This window comes from Tauraco erythrolophus, chromosome 25, assembly GCF_009769465.1.
Source record: "Tauraco erythrolophus isolate bTauEry1 chromosome 25, bTauEry1.pri, whole genome shotgun sequence".
NCBI classification, from domain to species: Eukaryota; Metazoa; Chordata; class Aves; order Musophagiformes; family Musophagidae; genus Tauraco; species Tauraco erythrolophus.
Genome location: NC_141489.1, coordinates 7,220,410 through 7,239,576, shown reverse-complemented (window position 1 = coordinate 7,239,576; position 19,167 = coordinate 7,220,410).

The following is a 19,167-nucleotide window of genomic DNA, read 5'->3' as shown; positions in this document are numbered from 1 at the left end:
GTCAGTTCGCAGAGGTGAAAGCCATCCAACTGGCTTTAGACATCGCTGAACGAGAAAAGTGGCCAGTGCTCTATCTCTATTACCGACTCTTGGATGGTAGCAAATGCCCTGTGGGGATGGCTACGGCAATGGAAGCAGAGCAGCTGGCAACGCAGAGGTAAACCCATCTGGGCTGCCCCGTTGTGGAAAGACATTGCTGCTCGAGTAGAGAAGCTGATCGTAAAAGTACGACATGTAGATGTCCATGTACCCAAGAGTCGGGCCACAGAAGAACATGAAAACAATCAACAGGTGGATCAGGCCGCCAAGATTAAAGTGGCTCAAGTGGATCTGGACTGGCAACATAAAGGTGAAAAATTTCTAGCTCGTTGGGCCCATGATGCCTCAGGCCATCAAGGAAGGGACGCCACATACAAATGGGCTCGTGATCGAGGGGTGGACCTAACTATGGACACCATTGCAGAGGTGATCCATGAATGTGAAACGTGTGCTGCAATCAAGCAAGCCAAGCGGTTAAAACCTCTTTGGTATGGAGGGCGTTGGTTGAAATATCAATATGGAGAGGCTTGGCAAATTGACCATGTCACACTTCCACAAACTCGCAGTGGCAAGCGTTACATGCTCACAATGGTGGAAGCGACCACTGGATGGCTGGAGACCTATGCTGTGACCCATGCCACCGCCCGGAACACTATCTTGGGCCTTGAAAAGCAAGTCTTGTGGCGGCATGGCACCCCAGAAAGAATTGAGTCAGACAACGGGACTCATTTCCGTAACAATCTTATAGACAGCTGGGCCAAAGAGCATGGCATCGAGTGGGTATATCACATCCCCTATCATGCACCAGCTTCTGGGAAGATTGAACGATATAGAATCATAGAATCATAGAATGGTTAGGGCTGGAAGGGACCTTCAAAGGTCATCTAGTCCAACCCCCCTGCAAGGAACAGGGATATCTCCAACTAGATCAGGTTGCTCAGGGCCTCGTCCAACCTGGCCTTGAACGTCTCCAGGGATGGAGCATCCACCACCTCTCTGGGCAACCTGTTCCAGTGTTCTAGAACTCTCATGCTAAAAAATTTTTTCCTAATATCCAATCTGAATCTACCTCCCTCTATTTTAAAACCATTACCCCTTGTCCTATCACAACTGGCCCTCCTGAACAGCCTCTCCCCATTCCTCCTGTAGGCCCCTTTGAGGTACTGGAAGACCGCTATAAGGTCACCCCGGAGCCTCCTCTTCTCCAGGCTGAACAGCCCCAACTCTTTCAGCCTGTCCTCATACGAAAGGTGCTCCAGCCCTCTTATCATCTTCGTGGCCCTCCTCTGGACCCTCTCCAACTGGTCCATGTCCTTCTTGTGTTGGGGGCTCCAGAACTGGACGCAGTACTCCAGGTGAGGTCTCACGAGGGCAGAGTAGAGGGGGAGAATCACCTCTCTCGACCTGCTGGCCACGCTCCTCTTGATGCAGCCCAAGATGCGGTTGGCCGCCTGGGCCGCAAGAGCACATTGCCGGCTCATATTGAGCTTCTCGTCCACCAGTACTCCCAAGTCCTTCTCCTCAGGGCTGCTCTCGATCCATTCTCCGCCCAGTCTGTATTTGTGCCTGGGATTGCCATGACCCAGATGTAGGACCTTGCACTTGGCCTGGTTAAACTTCATGAGGTTGGTACGGGCCCACCTCTCCAGCCTGTCGAGGTCCCTCTGGATGGCATCCCTCCCTTCCAGCGTGTCGACGCACCACACAGCTTGGTGTCATCAGCGAACTTGCTGAGGGTGCACTCCATGCCACTGTCCACGTCACCGACAAAGATGTTGAAGAGGGCCGGGCCCAACACGGACCCCTGAGGGACGCCACTCGTGACCGGTCTCGACTTGGACATCGAGCCGTTGACCACTACTCTCTGAGTGCGGCCGTTGAGCCAATTCCTTATCCACCGAGTGGTCCATCCATCAAACCCATGCCTCTCTAGTTTAGAGAGAAGAATGTCGTCCAGGACAGTGTCAAAAGCTTTGCACAAGTCCAGGTAGATGATATCCGTTGGTCGACCCTTGTCCACCGATGCTGTCACCCCATCATAAAAGGCCACCAAGTTGGTCAGGCACGATCTGCCTTTGGTGAAGCCATGTTGGCTGTCACCCACCACCTCCTTGCTCTCCATGTGCCTTAGCATGGTTCCCAGGAGAATCTGCTCCATGACCTTGCCAGGCACAGAGGTGAGGCTGACCGGCCTGTAGTTGCCCAAGTCCTCCTTGTTCCCTTTTTTAAAGATGGGGGTTATGTTCCCTCTCTTCCAGTCATCAGGGACCTCGCCAGACCGCCACGACTTCTCAAATACAATGACCAGCGGCTTGGCAACTTCATCTGCCAGATCCTTCAGGACCCGCGGATGGATCTCATCAGGTCCCATGGACTTGTGCACCTTCAAGTTCCTCAGATGTTCCCGAACCTGCTCTTCAAGTACAGTGGGCGGTGGTTCATCCTCACAGTCCCTGCTAGTTCTTTCCACAGCTTGGGTGGTAAGACAAGATATATTGGATTGCTAAAAACCACAATGAAAGCAATGGGGAGTGGAACCTTCAAACATTGGGATACGCATTTAGCAAAAGCCACCTGGTTAGTCAACACTAGAGGATCTGCCAATCGAGCTGGTCCTGCACAATCAGAACTTCTACGTACTGTAGAAGGAGATAAAGTCCCTGTAGTGCACATGAGGAATATACTCGGGAAGACAGTTTGGGTTATTCCTGCCTCGGGTAAAGGTAAACCCATTCGTGGGATTGCTTTTGCTCAGGGACCTGGGTGCACTTGCTGGGTGATGCAGAAGGACAGGGAAGTCCGATGTGTACCTCAAGGGGATTTGATGTTGGGTGAAAATAGATGATAAAATGAATTGAATTGTGTGATATTCATTGCTGAATAACCCTGTCCCTGCATACCATCATCGCTATGGTTGTCACATTGTACTAATGTCATCATATTAAGAATCATCCAGGTTAATGAAGGATGAACTTCGTCAGAATCCAAACACCCAGCAACTTCTTCAAGATCAACATCTTCAACCTGCAGACGGCGGCTGGATACACCAACTACGAGCTCCAGATGCCACACGCAACAAAGACTACATGTCATCCGTTCTACCGACTGAGCGAATTCCACGTCATCTTTCCTGCCCTGAGAGACTGCTATAACAGATGAAGACACATTTTGGAGGGATGACCCATGGCTAAGAGAATAGTATATATGTAAGGTTTGAGCATGACGTGCATGGTATGGAATAAGGGGTGGATACTGTCCTAGTTTTAGCTGGGACAGAGTTTTTTTAACAGCCAGAAGAGCTCCGTGTTTTGGTTTTACTCAGAGGCTCACTCTGAGAAGAATGTTGATAGCAAGCTGATGTTTGTGGTTGGAAGTGAAACTCCAAGGACTTTTCAGTGTGCCGGAGTGCAGAAGCACGGCGGGATAAGGGGGGAGCATAGCTGGGACAAGGGGGACACGATTCCCCTTGTGATTTGTGGTGGAACTTAAGATTGAGGCCAAACTGGCCAATTAGTATTCCATATCATGCAGCGTCATGCCCAGTATAAAAGTGAGGGGCAGCCGGGAAGAAGGGCTTTTGCGCTTTGGCTCTTTTGCACGTTTGCTCTTTTGCGCTCACTACGCTGTTGCTCTGTTGTTTCTCTCTCTCTCTCTCTGCCCCTCTCTATTTCGGGGCCTCACGTTCGTCCGGGATTGCAGCTTCGGGACGAGACGGGCTTCGCATACGAGGGGGTGGTGAGCACATACACTGTATTAAATCATCTGTATTAAATTGTTCTTATCTCAACCCACGGGTTTCCTGTTTATCCTTTAATTCTCTCCCTCATTCCTGGGGGTGGGGGAGGGGGAGTGACCGGCTGTGTGTAGTGGGGGGAAGTTTTCAACCTAACCCACGACAACAGGCCAGTCAGTCTCACCTCCATGCCCGGCAAGATCATGGAGCAGATCCTCCTGGCGACTATGCTAAGGCACATAGAAAATAAGGAGGTGATTGGTGACAGTCAACATGGCTTCACTAAGGGCAAATCCTGCCTGACTAATATGATGACCTTCTATGATGAGGTTAACAGCACTGATGGATAGGGGAAGAGCAACTGACATTGTCTACCTGGACTTATCCAAAGCATTTGATACTGTCCCACATGACATCCTTGTCTCTAAACTGGAAAGACGTGGCTTTGATGGATGGACCACTCGGTGGATAAGGAATTGGCTGGATGGTCGCACTCAAAGAGTTGTGGTCAACAGTTCAATGTCCACATGGAGGCCTGTGACGAGTGGTGTTCCTCAGGGGTCAGTACTGGGACCAGTGCTATTTAACATCTTTGTTGGCAACATGGATAGTGGGACCGAGTGCACCCTCAGCAAGTTTGCAGATGACACCAAGTTGTGTGGTATTGCGGATACGCTGGAGGGAAGGGATGCCATCCAGAGGGACCTTGACAGGCTGGAGAGGTGGGCCTGTGTGATAGTTTGATGTGGGGGGGGTGTTCTGGTAGCAGGGGAGGGGATTTGCTCCCTGTGCCACCAGATCTGAGTCCCATCCCCCCCGGGGGGGTTGAGCCAAATTGGCGCCTCTGCGAATTGCCCTATTTAAGTTGGGACAAAGGGGCGGGAAAAGGGGCTTTTGCTCAGGAGCGAGGAGAGAGCAGGAGGGCGCTGTCCTCACTCCCGGCTCCCGGCCGGGCGGCTGCTCGGGCCCGGGCCGGCGCCATGTGCTCAAGATGGCGCCGGGGGAGCCGCATGGGGGACTCGGTAAGCGCCCCGCTCCCGGGGTGCCCGCCGGGCTGAGCTCCCCCAGAGAGGATTAAGAGCTGAGAGAAGACAACCACAACGACCGGGTCAGCCAAGATGGAGTGGGAGGAGGTGTGCTGGAGCTGAGGCTTCCCTTGCAAATCGGTGTGAGATGGCAGGCGGCCCCCCTGCAGTCAGGGTGTATTCGGCGGAGCAGCGACCCACTCGTGGCCCGTGGAGAAACCCACGTCGGAAAAGAGATGCCTGAGCCCAGGAGAGGTCGTGGAGCAGGGGATGCGCGACCAGGTACTGTTGATACTGTTGATAATGGGGCATGGAATGCACGACGAGGTCGTGGAGGCATCTGGAGACCGTGGGACGACCCACGCCGACGTGAGTGGCAGCAGCTCCCTAAGAGGCCGAGACTGGTAAAGCCCGAACTGGTGCGATCCATGGGGAAGGATTGCAATCCTGCAGGCAGGACTTACTTTGGAAAAGTTTGGGGACTTTTTCTTTGTGAGTAGGGGATCCACCGAAGCAAGGGAAAAATGGTGTAAAGACTCCTTCTCCTTTAAGAAAGGAGCGGCAGTGAACAACATGGATGAACTGACCTGTACTCCCCCATTCCCTGTCTCCCTGCGCCGCTGGGGGAAGGCAGAGCCAGGAACGATAGGAAAATAGGGGGTGGGGAGGGTGTTGTTTTAAGATCGGGCCTTGTTTTCTCTTTTCTCCTCTCAAGTAACCGGTTTCGTCCCCTTTTGTCTTTTGTTAAGTAACTGTTAATAAATGGTTTTGTTTTTATGAAGAAAGCCTGAGTCATGTTTTGCCCGAGACCATGGTTGGTGGGTGCTCCCTCTCGGTTCTTGTCTCGACCCTCAGTCCAAAAAAAACCACGACAGCCTGTGAGAACCTAATGAAGTTCAACAAGTCCAAGTGCAAGGTCCTGCAAGTGGGTCAGGGAAATCCCAAGCACAAGTACAGGCTGGGCAGAGAATGGATTGAGAGCAGCCCTGAGGAAAAGGACTTGGGGGTGCGGGTGGATGAGAAGCTCAACAAGAGCTGGCAATGTGCGCTTGCAGCCCAGAAAGCCAACCGTATCCTGGGCTGCATCCAAAGAAGCGTGGCCAGCAGGTCGAGGGAGGTGATTCTGCCCCTCTACTCAACTCTTGTGAGACCCCACCTGGAATACTGTGTTCAGCTCTGGAGTCCCCAGCACAAGAAGGACATGGAGCTACTGGAGTGAGTCCAGGTGAGGGTCACGAAGATGATCCGAGGGCTGGAACACCTCTGCTATGAAGACAGAGTTGGGACTGTTCAGCCTGGAGCAGAGAAGGCTCCAGGGTGATCTTATTGCAGCCTTCCAGTACTTAAAGGGGGCCTACGGGAAAGCTGGAGAGGGACTTTTTACAAGGGCGTGTAGTAATAGGACAAGGGGCAATGGATTTAAACTGAAAGAGGGCAGATTTTGATTAGATATAAGGAAGAAATTTTTCACTCAGAGGGTGGTGAGGCAGTGGAACAGGTTGCCCAGAGTAGTTGTAGATTCCTCATCCCTGGAAGTGTTCAAGGCCAGGTTGGATGAGGCTTTGAGCAACCTGGAGTAGTGGAAGGTGTCCCTGCCCATGGCAAGGGGCTTGGAGCTAGATGATCTTTGAGGTCCCTTCCAATCCAAACCATTCTATGATTCATTCTACGATTAAGTATCCATGTGTCTATTACTTCATCAGCTTTTTCCCTGAGCTCATTCTTCACCTCACTTTCTATAAGCTAACAAAGGCTGATTCATGTATCTGAACAGTCTGATGTGCAGGCTCAAGCTTCAGACAATTCCTAGATGCAGGGCAAGAAAGGGATTTTCCTTCCCTGGGAAATCCCAGGGAGGGAAAATCTTAATTTGGCCAGGAAATAAATCACAGGAGCAATCATGTCTCTTGCCAAGAGCTCATCTCTCCAGCAACAGCCATCAGTGGATGCTGAAAGAAGCGTGATATTAAGACAAGCAGGTAGGATACTTCTGTTGAGCATCCAGTCCTGTGTCACAAGCCCCTGGACCTGAACGTGGCTGAAAATTCACACGCATCCATGTTTCAACAGCTTTCCTGCCTGGCACACAGGCTGGGGAGGCAAAGACCCAGCCTAACCACAACCCTCAGCATGATGTTGCCTTCTGCTTTATAGAAAGGCTTCATCCCTCCCTTCACATGGCCACATGGAGAACTCCTGGCTGCCTGTGTTGTCCTGGACTCCAGAACACCATCACTGAGGCAAGCATGCTGTCTGGCCAGTTTGATGCCCACCCAAAGAATGCCTGGAGGGGAGATCCTTTGACAGTTCAAAGACAGCAGCCTCTGCCATTGCAGAAACCACGTTTCCCTCTCTGCTTCTGCAGCCCAAGAACATGGACTTTGAAGAGTTGAGGGAGCTGCTAGAGCCACACAGGCTTCCTTGGGGACCAGCTGAACAGAGAACTCTCCCATCAGTGGGCAGCTTTCAGCTTCAGCAAACCTCAGACCTCTGACCCATTTAGGCAACATGGCAATTCTCTTTCTGACCGCCTCTGAGACATGACTTTGGCAGCTCTTGAACCCCAAATGTGTCTGTGCAAGGCGTGTCCAAATTTTTTGTCCTATCTTGGGGACTTCACCTGCATATGAAAATGTTCTGCTTTTGGTGTGGAGGGAAATCCTCTATAACAACCTCATAGTTTGGAACCTCTGGATAAAGTCTGAAGGTTTCAGTCATGTCTACATCATTGTTTCATGTCTATGGTGAACTCAAACTGCTGACTCTGCGGAATGGCTTCCGAGTACCAGAAGAGATGCCCTGGGAGGAAACTATGGAGAAGCTTGGAAGAAGCCCAATGCCTATTTTGGTGCTTGAAGGCAATGCCAATGTTGATGTTGATGACAATGTCCGGTGGCAGGGGGGCCGGGAGAGGCTGGGTGGGGCAAGGTGGTCCCGGTGAGCAGAGCAGCAGCGCTCCCCGGTGGGCGTGGCTGGGACTGTTATAGAATCATCAAATCAAAGAATCATAGAATCATAGAATGGTTAGGGCTGGAAGGGACCTTCAAAGGTCATCTAGTCCAACCCCCCTGCAAGGAACAGGGATATCTCCAACTAGGTCAGGTTGCTCAGGGCCTCGTCCAACCTGGCCTTGAACGTCTCCAGGGATGAAGCATCCACCACCTCTCTGGGCAACCTGTTCAAGTGTTCTACTGTTGCTGTATGTCGCTGTTGAGACGGACACGACATTGATTCAGCGACGCTCGGCGGCAAGGACGGTGAGTTCTGCGGCCGGGAGCTGGATTGGGGCGGAATAAGCGAGGCAAAAGCGAGGCAAAAGCGAGGCATCGCCGGCGGGGAGCCGGGATCTCCTGTGTCCCGGTTCCGGCAGTGCCGACGTGACTGCTGACGCGGGGGGGGCGGCCCCGGAAACTGACGCGGGAGATTTAAACGGCCCTGGGGAGCGCAGCGACCCGGAGCGGGCAAACAGGGGCGTGGCGCGGCAGAACGAGCGGCGCGGCAGTTCGCGCGGCAGTTCGCGCAGGGAGGGCGCGTCAGGGAGGGCGCCGACCCGGGACGTTTGCTGTTCCTGGTTCTCAGGACAACATGGCCAACACCCGCCTTAGAGCAAGGGCTGCAGCTTCGGCCGCGAGGTCTGCACCGGCTCCCCCTGCGGCTGTCGATGCCTCCGTGCAGACGGAACAGCCAAGGGGAGAGGCGGCGGTGCAGACCCTGGGCTGCAGGCAGTGCCTGGATCCTACTTCTGGGGCAGGCACCAGCCCTGACTGCAGAAGGTGCATCCAGGTGGAGGAGCTCCTGCGGCAGGTGGCTGAACTGCAAGAGGCCGTCAGGAGGCTGAGGGACATCAGGGAGGCTGAAAGGGAGCTGGATGCTTGGTTCCAGGCGCAGTCTGCACCCGAACCGCAGCAACCAGTGCACCAACCAAAAACCCCTCCACTGACACATAAGGTAAGTAAGAAGGTAGAAGATGCCAACAAATGGGAAGTTGTACGGCGCAGCAGGCGCAGCAGGAAGAAGCAGCAGCTTCCCGAGAACCCCACGATACCCCTGCAGAACCGTTTTGCCACCCTGCAGACCGAAGAAGTAAAACCTAACACCTCGGGGGAGGTACTGGTGAAAGACGAGGCAGCTCAACCAACAAGGGTGGTAACTAGCGCCACCAAGAAAAAAAGGCGCGTGGTGGTAGTGGGTGACTCCCTCCTAAGAGGTACGGAGGCACCCATCTGCCGACCCGATGCGCTGTCTCCGGAGGTATGCTGTCTCCTGGGTGCTCGTATCAGGGATGTTACCAAGAGAATACCTAGCCTCATACGGCCCACAGACTATTACCCACTACTGGTGTTTCATGTGGGTGCCAGTGACACAGCTGTCAGCAATCTGAAAAACATCAAAAGGGACTTCAGAGCCCTGGGTGCAGCAGTCAAGGACTCTGGGGCACAGATAGTGTTCTCATCAGTGCTCCCAGTCGAGGGGCAGGGACCTGCAAGGGCCAAACGTATCTGGCAGGTTAACTCGTGGCTCAGGGACTGGTGCTACAGCCAGGGCTTTGGGTATTTTGATCATGGGGTAAATTTTGAGAAGCCTGGGTTGCTAGGGGCAGATGGCGTGCACCTAACCGAGAAAGGGAAGAAGGTGCTTGGACAAAGGCTGGCCAGACTTGTGCATAGAGCTTTAAACTAGTATTGCTGGGGGAGGGGGAGCACAATTCAGCCCACCGCTGTCAGCATGGCGCCAGTGCCAGCACCGAGGGTCCAGAGGCTGAGGAAGGATCACAGGTATGTTCAAATGAACTTATGCTGCCACCCAAGAGAACCCCTGTCGCTCCAGCCAGCGAGTCGGCTTTGTCGGGAGCCCAGCTAAAGTGTATGTACACCAACGCACGCAGTATGGGAAATAAACAGGATGAGCTGGAGATGCGTGCACATGAGCAGGGCTACGACCTTATTGGCATCACGGAGACGTGGTGGGACGACTCCTATGACTGGAGTGTCAACATGGAGGGGTATAAGCTTTTTAGAAAGGACAGGAAGGGGAGACGAGGAGGGGGTGTCGCTCTCTACGTCAGCAACCGGCTGGAGTGCGTGGAGCTTCGCCTGGGGTCGGAGGACGAGCTGACAGAGAGCTTATGGGTCAAGATTAGAGGACGGGGACGGATAGGGGATGTTACGGTAGGGGTCTGTTACAGGCCACCTGGCCAGGAGGACAGAGCAGATGAGGCGCTTTATAGCCAGATAGGAGCAGCCTCGCGGTCACAAGCCCTGGTCCTCATGGGGGACTTCAACTACCCTGACATCTGTTGGAGAGACAATACGGCAGGGCACAGGCAGTCCAGGAGGTTCCTGGAATGCGTGGACGACAACTTCCTCCTGCAGGTGATGGAGGAGCTGACAAGGAGGGGTGCCATGCTTGACCTTGTGCTCACCAACAGGGAGGGACTGGTGGGCGATGTGAAACTTAAGGACAGCCTTGGCTGCAGTGACCACGACACGGTGGAGTTCAAGATCCATGGGGCAGCAAGGAAACCATTCAGCAAGCTCTGTACCCTAGACTTCAAGAAGGCGGACTTCGACCTCTTCAAGAACCTGATGGGCAAAGTGCCGTGGGAGGCAGCCCTGGAGGGACGAGGGGCCCAGGAAAGTTGGTCCACATTCAAGGAGCACCTCCTCCAAGCTCAGCAGAGGTGCATCCCGATGAAGAATAAGTCAGGCAAAAAGACCAGGAAGCCCGCGTGGATGAGCAAGGAGCTCCTGGACCAACTGAAAATGAAGAGGTTAGCCTATAGAGGGTGGAAGCGGAGACAGATAGCCTGGGAGGAATACAGAGAAGCTGTACGAGTGACCAGGGATCAAGTAAGGAAGGCTAAAGCCCTGAAGGAATTGAATTTGGCAAGGGATATAAAAAGCAACAAGAAATGCTTCTATAGGTATGTAGGGGACAAAAGGAAGTCCAAGGAGAACGCAGGCCCCCTCCAGAAGGATACTGGTGCTCTGGTTACCCGGGACATAGAGAAGGCTGAGGTACTCAATGACTTTTTTGCCTCAGTCTTCACTGGTAAAGCCTCTTGTCCTACCACCCAAGCTGTGGAAAGAACTAGCAGGGACTGTGAGGATGAACCACCGCCCACTGTACTTGAAGAGCAGGTTCGAGAACATCTGAGGAACTTGAAGGTGCACAAGTCCATGGGACCTGATGAGATCCATCCGCGGGTCCTGAAGGAACTGGCGGATGAAGTTGCCAAGCCACTGGCTATTGTATTCGAGAAGTCGTGGCGGTCTGGTGAGGTCCCCGATGACTGGAAGAGAGGGAACATAACCCCCATATTTAAAAAGGGGAACAAGGAGGACCCGGGCAATTACAGGCCGGTCAGCCTCACCTCTGTGCCTGGCAAGGTCATGGAGCAGATTCTCCTGGGAACCATGCTAAGGCACATGGAGAGCAAGGAGGTGGTGGATGACAGCCAACATGGCTTCACCAAAGGCAGATCGTGCCTGACCAACTTGGTGGCCTTTTACGATGGGGTGACAACATCGGTGGACAAGGGTCGACCAACGGATGTCATCTACCTGGACTTGTGCAAAGCTTTTGACACTGTCCCGCACGACATTCTTCTCTCTAAACTAGAGAGGCATGGGTTTGATGGATGGACCACTCGGTGGATAAGGAATTGGCTCAATGGCCGCACTCAGAGAGTAGTGGTCAACGGCTCGATGTCCAAGTGGAGACCGGTCACGAGTGGCGTCCCTCAAGGGTCCGTGTTGGGCCCGGCCCTCTTCAACATCTTTGTCGGTGACGTGGACAGTGGCATGGAATGCACCCTCAGCAAGTTCGCCGATGACACCAAGCTGTGTGGTGCCGTCGACACGCTGGAAGGGAGGGATGCCATCCAGAGAGACCTTGACAGGCTGGAGAGGTGGGCCCGTACCAACCTCATGAAGTTTAACCAGGCCAAATGTAAGGTCCTACATCCCGGTCGTGGCAATCCCAGGCACAAATACAGACTGGGTGGTGAATGGATCGAGAGCAGCCCTGAGGAGAAGGACTTGGGAGTACTGGTGGACGAGAAGCTCAATATGAGCCGGCAATGTGCTCTTGCGGCCCAGGCGGCCAACCGCATCCTGGGCTGCATCAAGAGGAGCGTGGCCAGCAGGTCGACGGAGGTGATTCTCCCCCTCTACTCTGCCCTCGTGAGACCTCACTTGGAGTATTGTGTCCAGTTCTGGAGCCCCCAACATAAGAAGGACATGGACCAGTTGGAGAGGGTCCAGAGGAGGGCCATGAAGATGATAAGAGGGCTGGAGCACCTTTCCTACGAGGACAGGCTGAAAGAGTTGGGGCTGTTCAGCCTGGAGAAGAGGAGGCTCCGGGGTGACCTTATAGCGGTCTTCCAGTACCTCAAGGGGGCCTACAAGAAAGATGGGGAGAGGCTGTTCAGGAGGGCCAGTTATGATAGGACAAGGGGTAATGGTTTTAAAATAGAGGGAGGTAGGTTCAGGTTGGATATTAGGAAAAAATTTTTTACCATGAGAGTGGTAGAACACTGGAACAGGTTGCCTAGAGAGGTGGTGGATGCTCCATCCCTGGAGACGTTCAAGGCCAGGTTGGACGAGGCCCTGGGCAACCTGATCTAGTTGGAGATATCCCTGTTCCTTGCAGGGGGGTTGGACTAGATGACCTTTGAAGGTCCCTTCCAGCCCTAACCATTCTATGATTCTATACACAGGTTTAAGCAGTATTGATTTATTATATAATTAATTAATCCCCCCTTGCAAGTTCCAGCACGCCTTTATACTAATTCTAACGGTTCACGCGACATAAGCAATTAGATGGTTGGTTAACTACAGCTGTTCACGCGTCTTAGCCTAATACATGATTGGTGATCACGCACTCTACATAACATAAGCCAAATTCATTACATCACACAATTAGTGCAAAAACACAGTCCAGTCTCTTATCATACAGTTCCTCTTTATCTTACGGCTCCCTGGCTCTCCCAGCACCTGCAAGTTGTTTTCCACTTCTGTTCAGGGAGTTTTCAGATCTGCAGGGGTACACAGCGATTTCTTCAAGGCCAGTTTCTTCATCTTCTGTCCTGGGATCCGCGGACCAGCCGTAGTTCCCACATTCTACCACTCTCATGGTAAAAAATTTTTTCCTAATATCCAATCTGAATCTACCTCCCTCTATTTTAAAACCATTACCCCTTGTCCTATCACAACTGGCCCTCCTGAACAGCCTCTCCCCATTCCTCCTGTAGGCCCCTTTGAGGTACTGGAAGACCGCTATAAGGTCACCCCGGAGCCTCCTCTTCTCCAGGCTGAACAGCCCCAACTCTTTCAGCCTGTCCTCATAGGAAAGGTGCTCCAGCCCTCGCATCATCTTCGTGGCCCTCCTCTGGACCCTCTCCAACTGGTCCATGTCCTTCTTATGTTGGGGGCTCCAGAACTGGACGCAGTACTCCAGGTGAGGTCTCACGAGGGCAGAGTAAAGGGGAAGAATCACCTCCCTTGACCTGCTGGCCACACTCCTCTTGATGCAGCCCAGGATGCGGTTGGCCGCCTGGGCTGCAAGAGCACATTGCCGGCTCATATTGAGCTTCTCGTCCACCAGTACTCCCAAGTTCTTCTCCTCAGGGCTGCTCTCGATCCATTCACCACCCAGTCTGTATTTGTGCCTGGGATTGCCACGATCGGGATGTAGGACCTTGCATTTGGCCTGGTTGAACCAGGAATCACAGAATCACAGCGTCAAAGAATCGTAATTAGATTTGGATTGCAGGAACTTTGAAAGACCATCTAGTCCAGTCCCCTGTCATGGGAAGGGACATCTCTCACTAGATCAAGTGTCCCAAAGCCCCGTCCAGCCTGACCTTGAACACTTCCAATGATGGGGCATCCACAACTTGTCTAGGCAACTTGTTCCAGTGTCTCATCACCGTTACAAAGAATCCTTATATCCAACCTATCTATCCTATATCCAAATCTATCTTCTGTCAGTTTAAAACTGTTACCCTCTGTTCTGTCCGTACTGGGAACAATATTATTTAACATCTTCATTACTATTGTAGAGAATGGGATTGAGTGCACCCTCAGCACATTTGCAGATGGCACCAAGCCATCAAGAGTGCTGCAGTTGGCACTTTTGAGGGAAGAGGCAGCATCCAGAGGGACCTTAAGAGGCTGGAGGAGTGGGCCCCTATGAACCTCATGAAGTTCAATAGGGCCAAGCGCAAGGTCCTGCACCTGGGTTAGGGCAATCCCCAGTGTCGTGGTTTTAGGCTGATCCAGCAACTAAAACTCACACAGTCTCTCCTTCTCCAGTAAAGTAGAGAGGAGAGGAAAAAAAAACCCAAAGGGACTGAGGGTTGAGACAAGAACAGAGGGAGCACCCACCAACCATGGTCCCGGGCAAACCAGACAGGGCTTTCTCAAAGCAAAAGAGTTTATTAATGATTACTTAGAAGGACAAAGGGAAACAAAAACCGATTACTCGAGAGGACAGAAAGAAACAAAACCAGATCTTAAAACCGACACCTTCCCCCCCCCTTTCCTTTTCCTCCCAGCTCTACCTCCTCCCCCCAGCAGCACAGGGGGCAGGGACTGGGGGAGTGCAGGTCAGTTCATTCTGTGCTGTTACTGCTGCTTCTTTCTTAAAGGAGAAGGAGTCCTTACACCCTTTTGCCCTGCTCCAGTGGATCCCCTACCCACGAGGAAAAATCCACAAACTTCTCCAGCGTGAGTCCAGCCCACTGGAAACAATCCTTCCCCACAGATTGCTCCGGTGTGGGCTTTACCACAGTCTCGGGTACTTAGGGAGCTGTAGCCACTCGCTCCGGCGTGGGTCGTCACGCAGACTCCAGATGCCTCTCTGCCTTGTCGTGCACCCCAGCACGACCATCCTCAGGCTCAGGCATCTTCTCCCCACGGGCTGCGAGTGGGTCTCTGCTCCACCGAGGCCGTCCTGGTTGCAGGGGGGCCGCCTGCCATCTCACCATCAGCCGCAGGGGAAACTCGGCTCCAGCACACCTCCTCCCACTCCATCCTCACTGACCTGCTGTCGATGCGGCTGTTTCTCTCAGATCTCAGTCCTCTCCAGGTGAACTCAGCCCAGTGGGCACCCTGGGAGTGGGGTGCCCCCGAGTTCCCCAGCTGGCTCCGCCGCCGCCATTCTCCGTGGGCGGCGCCGGCCCGACGCAGGCAGCCGCCCGGCCGGGAGCCAGGGAGCGGGGGCAGTGCCCTCCTCCCTTCTCTGCTCGATCCTGGGCAAAGCACCTTTTCCGGTTCCCTTGTCCTGACTTAAATAGGGCAATTCGCAGAGGCGCCCTATTGGCTCAACCCCGAGGGGGATGGCAGTCTGATCTGGTGGCCAGAACTAAGCCTAACCCGGTTCCAAAACCGGGGAGGTCGCAGGGAGCAAAACCCCTCTCCTGCCACCAGAACCACCACCCCCTCCACATCAAACCATGACACCCAGTATCAACACAAATTGGGAGATGAATTGATTGAGAGCAGCTCTGCAGAGAAGGACTTGGGGATATTGGTGACTGAAAAATTTCACATGAACAGGAAACGTGTACTTGCAGCCGAGAAATCCAATTGTGCCCTGGGCTGCATCAAAAGAAGGGTGTCCAGCAAGTCAAGGGAGGTGATTCTCCCCTTCTACTCTGCCCTGCTGAGACCCCACCTGGAGTACTGTGTCCAGTTCTGGGTTCCTCAATAAAGAAATAGATAGACCTATTAATGCGGGCCCTCGAGGGGAGGGCCAAAGAAATTACTTGAGGACTGGAACACGTCTCCTATGAAAAAAGACTGAGAGAGTTGGGGTTGTTCAGCCAGAGGGGCTAAAGAGAAGGCTCCAGGGAGACCTCATTGTGATCTGTACAGAAAGAGGGCTTAAAAGAAAGATGGAGAAAGACTTTTTATCAGGGTCTGTAGTGACAAGACAAGGAATAATGGTCCATCAGAGCAGCACCTGCTGAGCTCACCAGCCAATGATGGAAAATCCTGACACAAGTGTGCTTTTTACACACCTGGTACACGTCTATCATGGCTGCCCAGTGGCTAACAATGGCAGCAGCTGATTTAGCCGAAGCAATGCTGCAGCTGCTTTCTGAGGAGATTTGTGACAAACCCATCTAGCTGGCACCTTGCTTCCTGATTCTGGACTTGCAGAGCACAGCCAGGAGCTGGACTTCTTCCTAGGGAGACATGTCACAGTTGGGGGAACCTGAGTCACAGCCTTCCAGGCCAGGTGAGGTCCCTTGGAAAATGCGAGCTTTTCTGGGAGGCTCTTAGAGTATAGGATTTGTCCTCCTGGTACCTCTGCAGCACTGGCCACAGCCTTCAGCCACCAATCCTGTGGCTCTGGAGACTGCTCCAGTGCTAAAAGCAGATGAGGAGATGGACAGCTCAGCAGTGCAGCTCCATGAGCTCTAATGAGCCAGGTTAACTGACAGATGTCAGGGCTTGGCTCAGGCAGTTTGAAATCTCCTCCTGATGCCACCTGCTAATTAATATTAGTTTGGCTTTTAGAAGAGAGGGCATTTATCTTAAGGCAACATCACCAGACCAGCTTCCTCTCTGGTGTCCCAGCCTCAGCATTCACAGCTGCAGGGCATCTGGCTCAGCCCAGACACACAACCCTTTGCTGCTGTGTGAGCAGGTCAGGGCAGCACCTTTCCTTGCGTTGGAACTGGAACTGGTCCCAGACCTCCACAACCACCCTACAGTGATCGCCAGGGATGGGCTGGATCTTGTCAGACTTTGAGCTTCTTTTGACTTTCCAACGGCTCTCCTTCTCCCATCCCTGGGAAATGGGAAAGAGAATTAAATGGAAAAAAGGAAGGAGACTCATGGGTTGAAACAAGAACAATTAATCATTATTATTATTACTACTATTAATAATAATGTATTAAGGATAAAATAAAGTAATATATGATCATGTATCTATAAATGATAATAATATATGAACAAGTGACGCACTGTGTAATTGCTCACCACCCGGTGACCAAAACCTCTCCCATCCTGGCAAACAATCCCAAAACAGGTAAGTCCTGACACCACAATCCTGGATGAGCGAGAGGCCTGAAAAGAGAATGAGAGAGAACTGAGAGAGGTTGAGAGTCAGAGAGAGCCCTCAGAAGAGAATATCACCAACTTCCTAAGTCTAAGTTCAAATCGTAAGGGGAGTTGTGGGTCCTTTGTCCCAGCCGTGCTCCCCTCAAGCCTGTTGTGCTCCTGCACACCAGAAAAACATGAGAAGCTGAAAGGTCCTTGATGTCTCAGCACCAGATATAAACATCAGTGTGTTATCAACATTCTTCTTATTAAACCCCAAACACAGAGTTCTTCTAACTGCTAAAAAGAAAACTAACTCTGTCCCAGTCAAAACCAGAAGAATTAGTTCAACCCCATTTCTGTGTGCAGACCTCGGCGTTTGCAGCCTGCAGGGAGCTGGGCTGGTAGCAGACGCACAGTCCTCTGCTGAGACATTGCTTCCTGCACAGGAGCTGGGGGGGCTGGTTCCAGGCCAACAGGTCTCCCTCTGGGAGATCACAAAGAACACCAGGGAGATTGTCATGCATTCTTTGTTTCTAGCACTGGGGTAGATGTGACACCTGCTGAGAAGAGACTGAGGATGGGGCTGACTCCCCAAAGAGCACAGGGGAATGAGGGGCCATGGGTGCCCCGTGCTGGGAGCACGCCTGGGTCAAGTTTTCTTTGTGTTTGTTTTGTTTTATCCTTAGTCATGTAGATAGGAGAAGGAGAAGGTGCAGCATCTCTTTACATCAACTGTCATGGCTGAAGTTCAGGAGGGAAAAAACATAATGGAACCAGTTTCAAGTTGTCTCTACCTTAAGACAAGAGAAACCCAGTAGCTGTTGGGAAGGATGGATGTGCCTCCTGTTCTTAATAGTGGTCAAGATGAACAAATAGCTGATAGCTAAATGCAATGGCTCACCTATGTGCAGCTTGTACTTGACCAGACAGCAGATTCCTCCATGCATGTTTACATCACTGACAATAGAGGACCGCACCTTCATGTAGTGTGCCATGGGAACACTGAAGACCCTGTCCGCATAAATTGATGTCTGGAATAAAAAGGAAATATTCCATCAGAGATAGTGGAGTTTCCTCAAGCCTGAGAGTATCAAAACACCACACAGACTCTAGTTTGTGAGAGGGAGGAATCTTCACGAGCGCAGGCTCGTTTCTCATGCCCAGATTCAGCACCTGCAATGAAGGGGAAATTCAAATTGTAACGGTTCATCAGTGGTAATTTGTGACTAAGGAATGATGCGTCACGGAGGGCAAGAAAGTCCAATGTCAGAAGGGGTTAAAGTGGTGGAAAGCAGGAATTCCAGGGACAGAATGACTCCCTGTAAGGGAGTGAAGTTTCTGTTGTTGATGAGATAAGAAACAGTCTCCGTGTTGTCCTGTAGCCATCCTGGAGTGGGAGCACTCAGAGTCCACCTTTGGGCAGGAGAGCTGGATTGAAGGATGGCCCCATGGCTGTGCTAAGGTGCCCCACGCAACCGCTCACAGGATCGGTGCTGATGCAAATGTGTACAAGGAATCTGCTTGTGATGCATCTTTGCAGACCCCTTGTAGAAACACTTATGACGGTGGGACTCTGCACAGTGCAATTGTTCATTACTGTTTTTTAAAATTATTTAAGCACAAATGGGTGTTTATTTTGCCTCAAGAGATAACACAAAAATTCCCCTATAGCAGCCTGATGCAAGTCTGGCTTCTCCCAGACAAACAGTCCCCTACTGCCAGGGGAGCTCATCACTACTACACTGTGCCCTTGTAGGAGCTGCTGATGTTCATAGATCCCTCTAACTCCTCTGAGGAGATTTCAAGGAGCCCAGGGGGTTGCAAGGCTTCATTTGCATGTTGGTCTCTCTGCTTATTGCTTATGAAATTGGAGAGCATCTGGGCTTTTGGCAATTGGGGCTGTTCTGTGTGGCGTGTTCTGCTCCTCATGCACAGACTTTGCACTCGGATGGGCTGAACAGCTGGAGATAACCTGATGGCTTGAAACAAACTCAGCCAAATTCTTTACTGACTGAAGAGAACAAACAGGCCCATGTATGTCTGTCAAAATGCACTACAGGGGCCTCTGAGTGAGAGTGGTCAGTGCTTGACGGACCTATTTAGTCATGGGCTCACAGGAATTTACTGAGTCTGAGTCAGGGGGGCTGCGAGCAAGCCCCTGGCATCCTGGTTCCCAGCAGGCTCTGCCCTACAGTCAGGGCCAACCACCTCCAGAGCCAATGACACTCATCCCTTTCAGAAAGCTGATTTTGTCCTGCAGATCCGTGGGTGCACAGGGGCAACAGCAGTGCCAGGGGAGAGCTGAGGGCCCCTT